The following is a 17,733-nucleotide window of genomic DNA, read 5'->3' on the forward strand; positions in this document are numbered from 1 at the left end:
ACCCACGCCGGGGGCCTCCTGCAGACACCTGCATGCACCCCTCAGGAGCCGCCTGCTCAGCTGGGTCCTGGCCGCGCTGGCCTGGGCTCTCAGAGCCTGGGGAGCTGGAGACCCAGCGTGGCGCCTGCCCCAACCGGGCTCTTCTGGACCCGAGGGCCTCCCCCATGCTCCACTGGGGAGCCCCCGCCCCGTTTCACTGCCCCAGGAGTATTCCCCATCCTGCCTGCCTGCAGCCCCTCCTGTGATGCCCCCATTACCCCCTCCCTGTCCTTGCCTCTTGCCCCAAATCTGCCTCCTCTCCCCCACGTGCATCCTGGGCAACTTGGGGAGGGGTATGTCGGTCCCTTCACCCTGTCCTGCGGGGCAGTCCTGACTGTACCCTGGACCGGCTTCCAGAGTCACCCCCACCCGGTGCCCAGAGGACACTGCTAAGTGGAGGCAATCGCCTTGGCCCCCAAAGAGTACAGGGGTGGAGGACCACACTCTGAAAAACTCCCAGGAGCAGTTGATTTGCGCCCGACTTAAAAAAATACATTTCTAGGGGCGCCTGGGGGGCTCAGTGGGTCAAGTGTCAGACTCTTGATTTCTGCTCAGGTCATGATCTCATGGTTCATGAGTTTGAGCCCCGCGTAGGGCTCTGCATCGGCAGCACGGAGCCCGCTCGGGATCCTCTCTCTCCCTCCCTCTCTGCCCCTCCCCCCCCCACTCTCTCAAAATAAATAAGTAAACTTAAAAAAAATACATTTCTATCGTTTCAAACATGCATACAAAAGCAATTCTCTTCTGACCATGTGACAGGAGCAGATTAAAATCCTCCTGTGCTGCGTGCGTGTGTAAAGCCAGTCTATACTGTGTTGCCCCCCCGCACCGAGTACAAGAGCAGTTCGGTGTCTGCCCTTGAAAGTGCAGATGCCAGAGAAGCTCCGGGGAGCCCATGTCCCGGGAGCGGCACAGGGGGCTGGGGGCCGCCGCCCATTTGTGGCAACGCCAGCAGCCCCAGCAGCTCTAGCAGTGCCTGTTTTCGGTTCAGGTGTAATCTTCCCTCAGGTACAGTTACCAGGACTCGATGACTTCTCCCCGAGCTGCTGATTCTGCTCGTTTCTGAGTGTTCACTGGTAATGATGTCACAGCCCCGGGGGTGATGGGGACCCCTGCCCGCAGGACACAGCTGACCGGAGGGGCCCCCGGGTGTTGAGGGACATCGAAATCGCTTCTGACCTTCGTATCAAACATCACATGCCTTTAAGTTCTTTCCTGGGCGGTTGCGGTCTCAGGAGGAGACATTTCTTTATTCCAGATGCTGCCGAGCGGACTCTGGCTCACACACAGCTGGGCTTGCTGGCTCGTGCTATTTGCCTGTTTAGAGGGGGACAGCCTTCCCGGCCTCCCGGGCTGGTGGCTTCCCAGGCTGGTGGCCTCACAGGCTGGTGGCCTCGGGGGCTGGTGGCTTCCCAGGCTGGTGGCTTCCGGGGCTGGTGGCCTCCCAGTCTGGTGGCCTCCTGGGCTGGTGGCTTTCCAGGCTGGTGGCCTCTGGGGCTGGTGGCCACCTGGGCTGGTGACCTCCTGGGCTGGTGGCTTCCCAGACTGGTGGCCTCCGGGGCTGGTGGCTTCCCAGGCTGGTGGCTTCCCAGACTGGTGGCTTCTGTGGCTGGTGACCTCCCAGGCTGGTGGCTTCCTGGGATGGTGGCCTCTGTGGCTGGTGGCCTCCCAGGCTGGTGGCTTCCCAGACTGGTGGCCTCTGTGGCTGGTGACCTCCCAGGCTGGTGGTTTCCTGGGATGGTGGCCTCCCAGGCTGGTGGCTTCTGGGGCTGGTGGCCTCCCAGGCTGGTGGCCTCCCGGGCTGGTGGCTTTCCAGGCGGGTGGCCTCTGGGGCTGGTGGCCTCCTGGGCTGGTGGCTTTCCAGGCTGGTGGCCTCTGGGGCTGGTGGCCACCTGGGCTGGTGACCTCCTGGGCTGGTGACCTCTTGGGCTGGTGGCATCCCAGACTGGTGGCCTCACAGGCTGGTGGCTTCCCAGGCTGGTGGCCTCTGTGGCTGGTGACTTCCCAGGCTGGTGGCTTCCCAGGATGGTGGCCTCACAGGCTAGTGGCCTCCCAGGCTGGTGGCTTCCCAGACTGGTGGCCTCTGGGGCTGGTGGCTTCCCAGGCTGGTGGCCTCTGTGGCTGGTGGCCTCCCAGGCTGGTGGCTTCCTGGGCTGGTGGCCCCCCTGTGGCTGAACTGGGGGCCGTGTGTGCAGGGAAGGGGCAGCCTCCAGCCTCAGGAATCAGCCCGGGAAGATGCACAGTCTGAGGTGAGACTCCGGACTCTCCCAGAGATAAATTAATCAACGCCTTGTTGAGAAGGGACTGCGAGCGCTCAGGCGGGCACCACGTGCCGGGACTGCCCTGTCAGTGCGGAGGAAAGAGTGGCTTTCAGTCCAGGTTTGTTTTTCGGTCTTCCCGTCAGTCGGAAGGACAAAGAAGGTTTCTCCCTCCATCTTTGGATTTTTTTTAGAAATGCATTTTAGTCGTTCAATTTATTTTCTTCATGGAGAAAACTGAGTCCACAAATGGCACCTAGCTAATGACAAACGATCCTGAGGTCATGTTAGGAAGGGGCGACCCCTCGACATTCCAGCTTTCTGAGGGTCCACGAATAGGACCGGACCCCACTCTTCCCTGCCTCCCCCAACATCCTCTAGGACCCCGTGCAATTATTTTCACATGGCTCCCTCCCTATCAGGCGTGAGCAGGAACTCAGCGAGGTGAGCTCACATCCACACAGAATCATCCAATAAACACTACTGCTTCTGGCTGAAGCCACTGAGGGAGGCCTGTCTGCATTAGAACATGGTTTGCTTTTTAAAGTTTATTTATTTTGAGAGAGAGAGAGAGAGAGAGAGAGGTGGGGAGGGGCAGAGAGAGGGAGAGAGGATCCCAAGAAAGCTCTGTGCTATCAGCACAGAGCCCAATGAGGGGCTCGAACTCACGAACCGTAAGATCATGACCTGAGCCGAAATCAAGAAAGACGCTTATAAATGGGCAGGAAGTCTCTGTACCACCTTGCAGGGCTCTCTTCACTGGTGGGGGTCTCGGTGTCCCCAACATCCCATCTTGCCCCATCCAGCACCCCTCCCCGAGGACTAGCCCGAGGCCAGGTCTCTGGGTCAGGGGTGAGCCCCCAGCAGGGCCCTCGGGTCACCCATCCATGGGCTCTGCCGAGTGGCTGGTTTGCAGCCCTGAAGACTAGACGTTCTCAGCACAGCCCGGCTGATTTCCGGCGCCTTGTTCTTCAGGGTGATCTGCAAACACTTCCTACAACTGCTGGGTGTACCAGGCTCCAGATAAAGCTCTTCCAGGTGCTGGAGGTCCCTGTGCGCACTGGCTCCCGGCCCTCCCCACCCCCACAGCCCATGCAAGGACCCGCACGACTACAGGGGAGTCTGGCAGCACCTCCCCGTCTCAACATCCTAATCCATCTGCCAGGGGCGCCTGGGTGGCTCAGTCGGTTAAGTGTCTGACTTTGGCTTAGGATCATGATGTCACGGTTTGTGGATTCGAGCCCCGCATCCGGCTCTGTGCTGACAGCTCAGAGCTTGCCTGTAGCCTGCTTTGGATTCTGTCTCCTTCTCTCTCTGCCCCTCCCCACTTGTGCTCTGTCTCTCAAAAATAAATAAATGTAAAAAAAAAAAATTAAAAAAAAATCCTAATCCATCTGCCAGAGCCCCTTGGCCGTGCCAGGTATCACGTGAGGTCACATGATGGAGACGCCACCACCGTGCCTCCCCCAGATGCAGGGCTGGCCTGACCTGAGCCAGCCCTCAGGCCTGGACCCTGAACCCTGCCACCCCCCCCCACCCCCTTTCACCCCCCCCCCACCCCTGTCTACACGCTCCCCTACTCCCTGGCCTGGGGGCTGGCTTGTTCGCAGCTGGGACCCCCGGCCACCCCCCCAACTCTCCGCCTGGAGGCCTGGGCCTGGGTTCGGATCCCACTCTTCTTCTCTTCTCAACCACCTGCTCCGGGACCCTCCTCCCTCCCTGTTACGGATGCTCTCTTTCCAGCCAGACCTGCTCAGACCCCTTCTATCTTGAGCAGCCCACCCCCACCCTCCAGGCCTCCAGGGTAACAGAGGGTCCCTCCCACTGTCTGAGAACTAGTGGCAAGGGCTTCCGGGCATTGGTAAATGTGGTGATATCCCACCAACCTGTCCGATTCCCGCTGCAGGGGGTCACAATTTTCTCGCTTTTGTGTGATTGTGGTTGCTGGAAGCAACTGTGTTGCTTCTGGAGACACATTTACCAGAAGCACGACTTGGACCGCACACGTTCCTACTGAAGACACCTCGCTTGGGGTCAGACAACACATATTAAAATAGGGCGCCCCTGGGGATGGTGGGGAGGGGGGAGGCAGAGGGCAGGGTGGCCAGGCCGGGCCCGGGATCCTCCAGCCGACGTTCGGGGAGAGCCGTCCCCCTCACCCCTCCCTGCTACGCATGCCCCAAATCACACCTGCCTTAGAAAGTCAATGAACTTCAAGGTTCCCCGGGTGGCTCAGTCGGTAGAACACGATCTCCGGGTCATGAATTCAATCCCCACGTTGGATATAGAGATGACTTAAAAATTAACTAATTAATTTAACAAAAGAAAAAGAGAAAGAAAAAAGAAAATCCATGAACCTCAGGGTGCCTAGGTGGCTCAGTCGATAGAGCATGTGAGCCTTGATCTCTGGTCGTGAGTTCGAGCCCCACGTTGGGTGTAGAGATGACTTAAACATAACTAATCAAAAAAAAAAAAAAAAAAAAAAGGAAAATCCATGCATTTTGGGGTGCCTGAGTGGCTCAGGCGATAGAGTGGAGTCTGTCCAGCTGAGCAGGGAGTCTGAGGCTTGTGATGGACCCAGCCCCCCATGTCCAGGTGAGATTTTAACCCCAGGTGTGTTAGTCCTAAAGCGGTGCCCCTTTCGTGGCCTCTCTGGGGAATGCTATCATCAAAAAACTTCAACAATAAAATTCTTTGCACCTTTAAGGTGTTGAGCGGTGTTCGTTAGCCCAAATGCATCATTCACCCCCTCCCTGGTGCCCAGCACCTCCCAGGCAGTCTACCAGATGCAGAGACTGTCCCCATGATTAGGACGCGGTTCTTAGGTCAGCGGGGAATGGGGATCCTGACTCCCTCCCAGGACAATCCAGCCTCTGTCCACGCATCCTGTGTCACTTATGAAATCCTCACCCTCTGCCAGACGTGCAAAGGCCCTGGGGATGAAAATGGGAGGGCATGTGCCTTACCTGCAGGAGCCCACCCAGAGCAGGTGCTGGGGCACCGAGGAAGGTGTGTGGGGAGCTGGGGTGAATGGGGGGCTCTGTGGCCCTGGACCGAGCACTGGGGGAGAATTACCGTATGCAAGCCGATTCCCCCTGCCTCAGGCTTCTCTCTGCACATCCCTTTATTTAGGGAAGACAGAGAGAGTTACCTTCTCCTCTTGGCCTCGGCCAGCTCTGAGTAGGGGGTGCAGTCGAGTATGGGGCCGGGCTCCCCACTCGGGGTTTCCACCTATGGTTCCACTCTGAGTTTTCTGATTCATTCCTTGGTCAATGCATTCATTCGTGCATGGACAGTATGAGCAGATGTGAGAGGCCAGGCGTGGGCAGTGTCTGCAGACAGGTGACTGTGGTCCTTGCTCCCGGGAAATGTCAGCGTGACTGGCACCAGCAGAAGGGTTGATGGTGGGAGGGGTTGAGTGCGCTGTTCTTCGTTCACGGAGACCCTCGGCCTGTCCTGTCCTGTCCGATTCTTCTACCAGGACCCGCTCTGCCCACGAAATGGCGAAGAGAAAAAAGCCAAAAAACCTTCCCCATTAAACTAACTTTTGTCACCAACATCATGAGAATGGTTACAGTTTGCCTGCTGGAAAGTAAGTGGGGAAACAAATCCGCTGAAAGAATTCTCTGGGCCAAGCATGCTATGTGCACACGTATGGATACATGCCTGCTTTGTTCCAGAAAGGACTGGAAATCGCCTATGAAGAAACATAGGACCCCGTTAGCTAGTTGATTCTCTGACTTTTCTTGGAAGTTTGCATCCTTGTTGTGAAGGTAGAATGCTGGGCTGGCGGCAGAGAAACATGGAACGGAAGCCCCCTTACCTGCTGCAAGACCTGGAGAGGCTCGGCCCGTCCCGTGGGGACACAACCCCGTGTACTGTCTGTGCGCAGAGTGCCTGGCCAGGAGGAACCAGGAAAGTTTGCCTCCATCTGACCGTAAATTATGCATTCTGGCAAAACTCCCGAACATGGCACACACTTTTAGGGACTTCAGTCTTCCTTCCTTCCTCCCTCCCTCCCTCTCTTCCTTCCTCCCTTTTTCTTTCTTTTTAATGTTTTAGTTTTGAGATAGAGCACGAGCAGGGGAGGGGCAGAGAGAGAGGGAGACGCAGGATCCGAAGGAGGCTCCAGGCTGTGAGCTGTCAGCACAGAGCCCGACGCGGGGCTCGAACTCACGAACCAAGAGATCATGACCTGAGCCAAAAATCAAGAGTTGGACACTCAACTGACTGAGCCACCCAGGAGCCCTGGGAATTCAGTATTTCAACCAGCTCTCATGTGAATAAGGTCCAGTGAAGGTATAGTCCACTGGAAACAAAACAGATGATGTTTCTCTTTTTGTGCATTTCTTTGTATCTTTGGTGCAAATGACCCAAACCCTGAAATATCACACTTGGAAGAAAAGTGTGAGAAATACAAAGCCCTTCCTGGACATAGTGAGGACTCAGTCGGGGGTAGCTGCTCTGGTTGTTATAGAGACCACAGAGTAATGGTCTGTTTGGTGCAGGGATCAAATGGGGGGGGGGGGGTACTAGGAAGCCACCCCGAGTCCCAGCTGGGGTCCCCTGGCTCGTGTTCCCAGGAGCCCAGCGGACCAGGTCCTGGCTTCCCATCCCCAGAACCGGGGCCCTGGTCCAGCTTTGGTTGAAGGTGGAGAACTATCCCCCACCTGCCCTGGGGCGAGGCTAGGAATGCAGACCACAAACCTTTACTACTCCCAAGCAGGTCCCAACAGCCAAGCCCCTTGGAGCCGTGCACCAAGGTGCATTCAGAGCTGTGACAACAGTTGGCCGACCTTCTAGTCGGAGCCGGGGTCAGCCTCCCTGCTGGGGTGCATACAGTACCGGAGAGACCCACAGACCCCTCCGGGGTAGCAGCTCGCCCAGCTCTTTTTCCCTGTCCCTGCAGGGCTGGGGGTGCCTGAGCACACCTCCGGCCTCTCCTTCTGCCCGGAACAGCATCACATCATCTGTGGAAGGGTTTTTCCAACATGCAAAGTGAAGGACCTGGGGCCACAACCCAGTGGGTGGATCCTCCGCCGCAGGGCACCCAGCGCCTTCTCAGGCTCTTTGGCTCTCCTTGGCGGTCCCTCTGGGGGGTGGGGAGTCCTGTCCTCCAGTTCCATCTGTCAAACTCTGGGCACAGCCTTCAAGGACAGAGATCTGTGGGGCAGAAAGGAGCCTTCCCAACATGGGGTCTGAGATGGTCCCGCCTCCTCCCTGCAGGACTTTGCTCCTGTCCTGCAGAATTGATCCCTTGAGCTGTGCTGGGGGGGGTGGGGGGGGTGGGCCTCACACCTTGCCCTTGTGCGGGCTCCCAGAAGCTGTTGAGTGAAGAAGCTGTTCGTGTGCAGGAAGCTTTCGTGTAGGCCACTGCCCCTTACAAACGAGAGTGAGTGAAATGGACCAGTCAACACAGCAAGGGGCCAAGAGCCCCTGAGTGGCCTTTCAGGGTGCTCACGTGGGGGAGGGGGTGCTGTACATGGGGTTCCAGGAACCATGGAGCCCTGGGGCCCAGGAGGAGGGTGAGCATCCCAGCCAGCGAGGTTGCAGCTCAGCTGTCGAAGAACCGTCAGGAACGCCTTCAGTGTTTTCCTTCTGTGTGCAGAGTTGAGCGCCTGCTGTATACCAGCAATTGTGCAGACCCTGGGGGTGTCGCCATGGGTGAAGTCAGTGTCCCCGCTTCCAGGCACTCGCAGAGCCCAAGGGGAGGCCGGCAGGTCCATCCCCCTGAGTAAATGCGGGGGGGGGGGGGGTCTCCTTGTCCCCAGGGCGTAGAAGGTGCCCTGTGAGCAAAAGTCTCCTATTAAAAACAATCAGAGCAGTTGTTACTATTGAGTGCATCCCTATGTCAGGCGCTGACCTAAATGCCACTTTTTTTTTTTTTTTTAAGTTTATTTATTTTGAGAGAGAGCGAGCGAGCAGGAGAAGGGCAGAGAGGGAGGGACAGAGAGAATCCCAGGCAGGCTCCGCGCTGTTAGCACAGAGCCCGATGCAGGGCTGGAACTCTCCAACCCTGAGATCATGACCTGAGCCCAGATCAAAAGTCAGATGCTTAAGGGACTGAGCCCCTCAGGCGCCCCTAAATGCAGCATTCTTAACTCATTCATTCATCCCAGGACTGTCCTAATCTTACAGATGAGGAAATGGGGGTGAGCACGAGGGACGTGACGCGGGACGTACGTGGGGGCCGGACCCCAACCCTAGCCCGCCTTTCTCCATCACAAAACCCGTTCCCCTGTGAGCCGTGGTCCGAATCTGGTGCATGGGGTGGGGGTGGGGGGTCGTTTCTCCAGAAACGGCTGCGGGGACCCCAGCTTTGTTCTCCCTGTTTCTCGGGGACATGTATCGCTGCCCTGGCCTCCTGCCGGACACCGTGCTAAAGGCCCAGGAGCAGGAAACCGAGGCCGGATTCGCTGCCGCCCCCGCTAAGCCCTCCTCCAACGCGCACCTGCAGGGAGGCTGGCTGGCCTCTGGCCTCTGGCCTCTAACTTCCAGCTTTCATTTTCGGTGTTCTTTCTATTCTTAGCCTGAGCCCCACGCTTCCTCTTTGCAACATGCAAATGTCGGGCTGTCACAGATGGCTGCAAAGTCACAGCCCGGTGTTCCCAGCAGCGAGCGTGGGATTGCATAGGGCTAGGCTTTCATTTTGTAAACCCTCCTCGACTGCAGTTGGTGAGTTTTCCGCAAGCCGGCATTGCCTCGGGAGGACAATCGTTTTCCCGGGGATCAGAAGGCAGGCAGGCCTCGCCCCTTGGCTTCCCCATCTGAAAAGTGGGGCCCAACTAGCACTTTCCTCACCAGGCCGGTGAAGGGCATAGCTTACGAACATTATTAAGCACCTTGTGCATACTGGAGGTTGGGTCCTCGGGGGGCAATCAGATGTGGACCCTGCCCTTGAGGGGCTGGTGGGGAAGACAGGTTTCCACAGGCCACTAAAATTCAGGATGGTGCACACAATGGAGCAGTGATGGGCACGTCCTGGGGGCAGCTAGAGGAGGGGGCTCTCCGGGGGGCCTGGACTTCTAAGCATGGGCGTAGGGAAGGGCGAGAGAGCCCGCGGCATTCGGGGTGGACACGGTCCGTGGAGGGCACTGCATGGGGGGCAGGGGACGAGGGGTGGCACCTGGCTCCACCGGGCCCCTGCTTTATTGGCAAGACTGGACCACCTGGCACCTTCAACAGGGCTGTTTTGAAGAGATCTCTGTGACAGAACGACAGCCAGAGATATTGGTAGGTCCAAGTCAGCCCGACGGTGGGTCACGATCACCATGTTCCCGCCCCACCGCATCCTCACCAGCACGCGGGGCCCGGCCGCTGTTACTACGCTGGCGGGTGCGTCCCACAGCCTCGTGTGCGCCCACGCGGGTGTCCCCGGGTGTGTCCCCCTGTCTCGTGGGCTCTCACCGTGCGCGTCCCCGTTGGCCAACGACTGGGAGGCCATCTCTGCATGTGCCCGTCTTTCGGCTGCGTGTTCTCCAGGGGAGACTCTTGCCTGACTCTTCCTGGCCTTTTGCAGTGACATTTGGAGGGAGATCCATGCCTGCAGGGGTTCGGGCTGGGAGGGGGGGCCTGGTGGGGACAGCGACACAAACGTTCACAGGTGATTCACGACCGTAACACCCACCTGGAAGCCAGGCCGGCTCGCTGGCCTCGCTGTCTTACTGCAGCTAAGGAGGACCGGGCCCAGAGACAGGACATGGTCTCCCCGCGTGCACAGTGTGCGGCCTCTGCAGGTGCCTGTGGTTCTCTAAGTGTCTCCAAACGAGGAGTTAAAGAGCCAAGTCCGTGCCAATCTCTACGCCTGCAGGGGAGCCGTAAACCTGGCATCGTCACCGCGCAACCCTCTCCGATTAGTCCTTCGTCCTCAAACAGCTACATCTTGCACGTGTGGGCTCCATGGCCCCCGAGAAACCACAGTGTCCCGTGGGAACACTTGCCGCAGCACCTGGGGACCACGAAGATGGAGACAGGACCCGTCTCCAGGGAGCAGAGAAATGCAGGCCGGTCCCCCAGCCCCTCCCAGGGCCCATCTGCGCTGAGTGACAATCTCTTCCTAATGAGAAGCAATAAAGGCTAATTATCCACAGTTTCACAGGAGTTTCTCAACACCCTCTGCATAAAAAAGCAAGGCCACCCAGCCTGTGGATAGCAGCCTGCAGGGGTCCAGTGGTGTTGTTTAAACAGAGCTAAACAGAGGCATCAAAGGGGTTTTTACAGCAGCTGGGGAAGAGAGGCCACTGGGGGGTGGGGGGCCGTGCGCTTCCCCGTGGAGTCGAACCTGGGGGTTGGCCTCCGTGGAGCTGGGGTGAGGATGCACGTCGTAAACAGGGGACGCAGCCACACACACCCCGAGGGTCTAGGTAACAGCACCGTCTGTAGGGGATCAGCTAAGCCCACATTTATCTCACTCAACCTCCTTATCTGGCGCCTTGGAAGCAGGGTTTGGATGCGTCCCTACAGCAGGGTGTTGGCTCCAGCAGGGTGTTGGCTCAGGTTCCCCGGGTTCGCTGCCACTTTCCAGGGGGCCTGGGATCACACCTGTGGTGACGCCTGGCCACGCACGGTTTGCTCCTATGTTCCCGGGGCCCGGTCTGAGGAGTGGGGTCGGCAGGATGAGTGAGAAGTGAGCAGGGGCTCAGAGAGACCCCCAGCGGGCAGAGGCATCCGCCCACTCGCACTCCTCTTGAGGCCTGTTCTGCGAGGGGCCTGGAGGGCAGCCCGGACCAGGACCTGCCAGGCTGCGGGTGCACAAGCTTCCACTCCAGCAGTGGGGGCAACAGCGGTCCGCACGGAGGACATGGGCAGTCCAGAGAGCGCTGGGCGTCAGTGCCAGGGTGCAGACTCGGAGTCTGGGGAATTGTGGAGATTCTCAGGGGCTGTTGGCTTTTCCTGACGTGTACAACCTGCCCAGGACAGGGCACCGAGGACACACAATGTCCTGGGCTGGACAAGGGCTGGTGTAGGGGGAGGACGGCGGGGCCCGATGAGAGGTGAGTGGAGGTTTTCGAGAGTGAGCATCAGGTCAGATTCCAAAATCGGGCAGCTAGTGACAAGCATGGGAGGAGAGTGGTGGGAAATGGCAGGGAAAGCATACTCACACGGATGTGCACATGCACGCGCACACACACACACGCATGCTCATGTACACACATACCTGCACTGATATACTCATATGCATGCACACCCATGCACTGACACGCATACGTGTGCATGCTCACACACCCACACTGACATCCACACCCACGGTGACACACGTGTACATGCACACATGCACACCCACACTGACACGCACATGAATGCATGCACACACACTGACACACATGTGTGCATGCACACACGGACCCTGTCATGTGCACACCCACTCACATGGACACACGTGTGAACCCTCACACACACATACCCATACTGACACGCAAACGTGCACGCACTCACACCCACACTCACACTGACACACACGTGTGAATGCTCACACGCACACCCACATGGACATGCACGTGTGTGAACGTGCACACCTGCCCCCCCACTGGCACACACGTATGCACACGCACACCCACACTGGCATGCACACGTGTGCACACACACGTGTGCACACATGCACACGCTGACATGCACACGTGTGCGCACACCCCACACGCTGGCACGCACACACAGACACACACGCACACACACGAATGCATGCACACATGTGAATGCACACATGGGCATGCACGCAACCCATGCACACACACACTGACACACACGTGCACACACATGCACACAATGCATGCACACACACAGCAGAGGTGAAGCTCCAGGTGCTGACCGTGCACATGTAAATGAGGGAGAGACTGCACCGGCGTTGCGATGTGCCAGCCGGTTTGCTGAGGAGGCGCTGGGTTGCCCGGTGATCGTCTCTTTCCCGGTGTTAGTCCTGCTGCTCACAAGTGTAATCGGCACCCAATCAGGAGTAGAGAGAATAGTTCAGAGACGAGAAGATACACAACCCCTCAATGTCGTTTTTAAATGGCACAGAAAATTGCGACCTGGGTGTGATCTTTCTCCAGGAACATTTAACCTGATTTATGGAATTGACTTCAATTGCATAGGAGTGAATGCATTACCTGGAGGAAACAGCATCCAAGCTGTGTGCTGAAGGCCATCAGACACTTATTTTAGATTCTTTAGATTATTTCGATTTCCAACCTCACAAAGAAAGTCAAACCCTGGCTCTCTCACTTAAAGGCAACCTGATGCAGCGGTCAACACGGTGTCTTTACGTCCCGTACCCGTCGGAAGCAGCACAGAAGAGCCACGTCTCCGTCTCTCGTGCAGCCTTGGGCTGGAGCCAGGTCCAGCACCTGGCAGGATTTTGATTCCACCTTGCGATTAAAGTTTAAGAAATGACTGTTTGCCTGGTTCTGGTATCTTATCAAAGAACAATATCCATACTAATCGGAAAATGTGTTAAAGGATTCCCCCTGTCCCAACTACTTATCTGTGCCAGGCCAGATTTTCTTTACGTATTTCACCAAAAGAACCTATCAGAAGAGACAGAGCACGGAAGCGATTGAGAACCCAGCTGACTCCCAGGACAGATCTGCTTAAGAGTGAAATAGTGTTTGGGGCGCCTGGGTGGCGCAGTCGGTTAAGCGTCCGACTTCAGCCAGGTCACGATCTCGCGGTCTGTGGGTTCGAGCCCCGCGTCGGGCTCTGGGCTGATGGCTCAGAGCCTGGAGCCTGTTTCCGATTCTGTGTCTCCCTCTCTTCTCTGCCCCTCCCCCGTTCATGCTCTGTCTCTCTCTGTCCCAAAAATAAATAAACGGAAAAAAAAAAAAAAGAGTGAAATAGTGTTTGCTCATTAAATTGGTTTTGGAATGTACACTGATTTTCTTGCAAAAGCCGTCATTTATGTTCATGTGTAATTATTATGTTCGAAATTTTTTTAATGTTTTATTTATTTTTGACAGACAGAGAGAGAGAGACAGAGCATGAGTGGGGGAGGGTCAGAGAGAGAGGGAGACACAGAATCCGAAGCAGGCTCCAGGCTCTGAGCCATCAGCACAGAGCCCGACACGGGGCTCGAACTCACAGACCGTGAGATCATGACCTGAACTGAGGTCTGGTGCTCAACTGACTGAGCCACCCAGGCGCCCCTATAATTATTATGTTTGAAATAAATGTTTGGGGCTTAGCCATTTTAATTTCTACTATGGAAAATATTAACACATATAATCCACACAAACAGAAGCTCTTTGGGGTTCTTAATAAACATTGAGAGAGGAAAAGGTTCTGAGGCAGTTTAAGAGCATCTGGTGTTTATAGGGTGTTCTGGAATGAGTTTGGGAGGAGGGGCTGGATAGGGCGAATTACTCATTGGATTGGGAAGAATCTGGGGTGTGCAAGTCAATACGGGAGGAGGCAGGAAGGGAGCAGCATGGGTGCAGGACAGGTCAAGGGGTCCAGCAGGTGTGGATGGCCAGTGTGGGGGTTGTAAGAGGCTTAAAAAAATTTTTTTTAATGTTTTATTTATTTTCGACAGAGAGAGAGAGAGAGAGAGAGAGAGAGAGAGTGCGCGTGATGGGGCGGGGGGGGGGGGGGGGCGGGGCAGAGGGAGAGGGAGACACAGAATCAGAAGCAGGCTCCAGGCTCCGAGCTGTCAGCACAGAGCCTGACGTGGGGCTCGGATTCACCGACCACGAGACCACCGAGCCGAAGCTGGATACTCGACCGACCAAGCCACCCAGGAGCCCCAGACACAACCAGGCTTCAAAGAGTGCCTCGCGGTGGTGCGCACAGATGCTTAACACGTGGGCGACGTGCAGTAACGTTTGTAGGGTGCCTGCGTGGGAAAGAAATTGGACCAGATGACCTTCACCGTCTCCACAGCCCCATTCACTGAGCACCTGGTGATGGAACCACTTCCTTACATAGATACGCACATTACGTACTTAGGAACTTAAGTGAATGTACTCTATTTCATTACATATAGTTCTACTTGTTAATGACGTGTATGTTACTTACTTGCCAATTAGACATATTGGCTATTTAAATGGTTATTTTAGGGAGCTAAAGCATCTTTGTGTGGACAGCCCACTCTGACCTTCTGTGTACTTTTTTCCTCTTAAACCGAGTTGTAGTAAAACGTGTCATAGTAACAAGTGGTTGTAGGAATGAAAGGAGCGGCGGGACAGATTCCGGCGCAAACGTCCACTCCCATCCGCCCTCCCTTCCTCCCGTAATAATTGAACAGCACCCTCGGCCTGTCTGCTGTGCGAGCGCTGTGACTGTTTAAGCGTTGGTAAGGGGTTCCTCTTATTCAGGCGCTGCAAACCCCCATAATCCGGGGGACTGTATAATCTAACTAAAATCCCATTTTTACTTAAGAAAACGATACTAACCTACCTGTCTCTGTTACCCGATCTTCAAAACCACTTTTCTTTTTATGTGTGTTACCAAATAGCCCATCCGTCCTTCCTTACACGAACACAGAAAGGCTGATTTTTAAAACGTGTGAACATTCCAGGATCACAACACCCGAGAATTCTTAAGAGCCAGGACAGCAGACCCCCGGCGTGTGGATTTCCTGAGCAGTTCTGCAGGCCTGCGGGCCAGATGGCAGTGGCCGGGTGCTGTGTTTCACACCCACTGTCTTAAAATGCTCCAAGACTAGCTGGCTGTGCTCGAATCTCATCCTGTTTTGTACAGAGCTATTATACGCTGAAATACTTTTCAGACAAATGATACAACAATTTACTTGCATCTTTGATATACCATGTTTTGAACAGTTAAATATGACCTTTCTGGAATCTTATTTACAAAGAGAGACTGGTTTGTGTTAGACACAAGTAGAGAATTCCACTTTTTCCAAGAACAACGCATAATTTTTTTTAAGTCATATTTTACTCATATGGAACATGTGGTTATTGCATTACTAAAAATATCAAAATAATTTATGACTTTTAGAAAATCCACGATGCTGGTCCTTATTTTGAAAAACAACAGAGTCAGGGTTGGTGGATGGTTATTTTCTTTTAGATACTTTTAGTGTGTTTTATCACAGAAGGCTGGGAAGTAGAAACACAAAACTTGATCCTTGCATCTCAGAATATGATTTTGCCTTTTAAAAAAAATTTTTTTTAATGTTTATTTATTTTTGAGAGGGACACAGAAACAGAACGTGAGCAGGGGAGGGGCAGAGAGATAGAGAAAAGGAGACACAGAATCCAAAAAGGCTCCAGGCTCTGAGCTGTCAGCACAGAGCCCGACGCGGGGCTTGAACTCACGAACCGAGAGATCATGATCTGAGCCGAAGTGGGACGCTTAACCGACTGAGCCACCCAGATGCCCCTGGTCTCTTTAATCATTTAAAAATAAAGTCAGCAGGGGCGCCTGGGTGGCTCAGTCACTTGAGCATCTGACTTCGGCTCAGGTCATGATCTCACAGTTCATGGGATTGAGCCCCGTGTCAGACTCTGTGCTGACAGCACAGAGCCTGGAACCTGCTTCGGATTCTGTGTCTCCCTCTCTCTCTGCCCCTTCCCCGCTCATACTCTGCCTCTCTCTGTCTCTCAAAAATGAATAAACGTTAAAAAAAGTAAAAATAAAGTCGGCAATCTTTTTAAGGAGCTGCTTCAAAGACCTGACGGAGTGATATAATGCCGCTTCTCAGCTTATTTGTTCTTTCTCCTACAACAGGATGAGCACTGGAAAAATGGAAAGATGAAGTCCCGGCAGGTTGTGGTGAGAAGGGGTGTGTGGCCATAAAGTTGTGGAGGATGTGGCCGGGGAGGTGACATCCCAGAGACCCGGATGTCTCCCATTAGATCGGGAAGACACTGTGCATCTGTTCTTGGCGAGGACACACCGCCAAGTTTCAGTCCTCACGTGATCCGTCTGGAATGCGTTTCTTCCTCAGGATGCTAATCTGCTTGGCGTCTAGGACACCCACCGGGACCTGGCTGCTTTCCTCGTCACCACTCGGCTGCCCCTCACTCTGCTGTTCTCTCTCTTCACACTCCCCCGGGATGGCGGCATCAGCCCTCAAGGTTGCACCCGTCATGCACCTGTCACGCACACCCTGCCGTTTACTGCCATGCCGGTCCCTTTCCTGAGCCTCGGTCCCCGAGGCATCCTGACACCTCCCGGCCGCCTCATTGGACCCACCTTGCACCACGCTCTGCAATGCACACTCCTCGTCCGTTCCTCCCTGGTCCACTCCAGGCAGTGCTCCCCACCCAGGGCTGAGACCAGAAGAGCCTCCTGTGTCCACTTGGACACTGTCCCCGACTCCTCTGGGGACTAGGACTTTGTCACTAGTTCTGTTCCGTGGATTTTACTTCCCAGGTTCCCCTGGAAACCATCCATTCTTCTCTGCCAATCTGTGTCTTGGTCAGGACCACGGTCATCATCTCTTACCTCACCTTGAGAATCGCTGAGGACCTGGTTTCTCTCCCTCTTACCCAGTCTAACAACTGGCCGGACAGCCAGGCAGCCCCCTCAAACCCAGGTCTCCCCCCGCCCCCTAAGTGAAACGCTTCAGAGGCACTCCATCTCGTTTGAGGAAGCCCAAACCTACCGTGATGATCACAAAAAGTGCCTGAACACACACGGGCCTTTCCTGTCTGGGTGGGAGGCAGCCTCGGATGCTGAATCTGGGGGGGCCGGGTTAAGGGACAGGCGACCTGCCCGCATCTCCTGGCTCTGAGATGCATCCCTGTGCGTCGGAATTCACGGAGCCGAGTCTCCCACTACAGACAACCCCAGATTTGAGTTCGTGGGTACATCCTCTGCCCATATGGAGCTTTGTGCTGAGAAGCTCACTAAGATTTCTTGAAGAACTGCAGTGGTAGTCAGTATGGTCTGCTACAAGGAGCACTCGATCCCTGCGTGAGTTCCATTCCAGGAAATATTTAGCCTCCGCGGTTGCAGGCATCTGTTTTCTGTTGCCCACATTTTAAGTCTGCGTAACCTGGGGTCTCCTCTGGCTGTAGGCGCCGGAAAACTTGGAGCCAGATGCATTTTCCAGGGACTGTAAACCGCGTGGCTCTGGTGTCAGAGACTCCAAAGCCCGTTGCTTCCTTGAAATAGATTCTTTTCAGCCACCCCTGACCGCGGAGGCTGAACACAGTGGATAAAACACCGTATATCGCACATCCGGTTGTAAGCTTCTTAATTCATCACCTCCGGAATTCCAGGATATACGAGGAAGGCAGGAGCCGTAGTCTGGGGGAGAACTGGTGTGCAGAGCATTTGTCTCCCTCCGTGGGGGTGCTGGTGGCTCTTCTCCACTCTCTCAACCTGCCCGCCGAGTGGCGGTCCACGAGAGTCCCTGGGGAGCGGGACTTGCGACCCCATGCACGTAGAGCAGTCCAGGCCCCCTACCTGACTCTCACCCAGAAACAGCTAAAGCTGAGAGGTTGGTGGGGCCTTGGACAGAGGGGTGAAGGTGTGGGTT

The 17,733-nt window shown here is 55.5% G+C and overlaps 1 long non-coding RNA gene across 1 annotated transcript; it reads left to right on the forward strand.

Moving 5' to 3' along the window:
* Positions 1-8,890: 8,890 nt before the first annotated feature.
* LOC123607621 lies at positions 8,891-10,386 on the forward strand. The gene is made up of 3 exons (XR_006716812.1): positions 8,891-8,972; positions 9,483-9,530; positions 10,173-10,386. It is a non-coding gene; the product is annotated as an uncharacterized LOC123607621 (long non-coding RNA).
* The last annotated feature ends 7,347 nt before the right edge of the window (positions 10,387-17,733 follow it).

This window comes from Leopardus geoffroyi, chromosome A2 (assembly GCF_018350155.1).
Source record: "Leopardus geoffroyi isolate Oge1 chromosome A2, O.geoffroyi_Oge1_pat1.0, whole genome shotgun sequence".
NCBI classification, from domain to species: Eukaryota; Metazoa; Chordata; class Mammalia; order Carnivora; family Felidae; genus Leopardus; species Leopardus geoffroyi.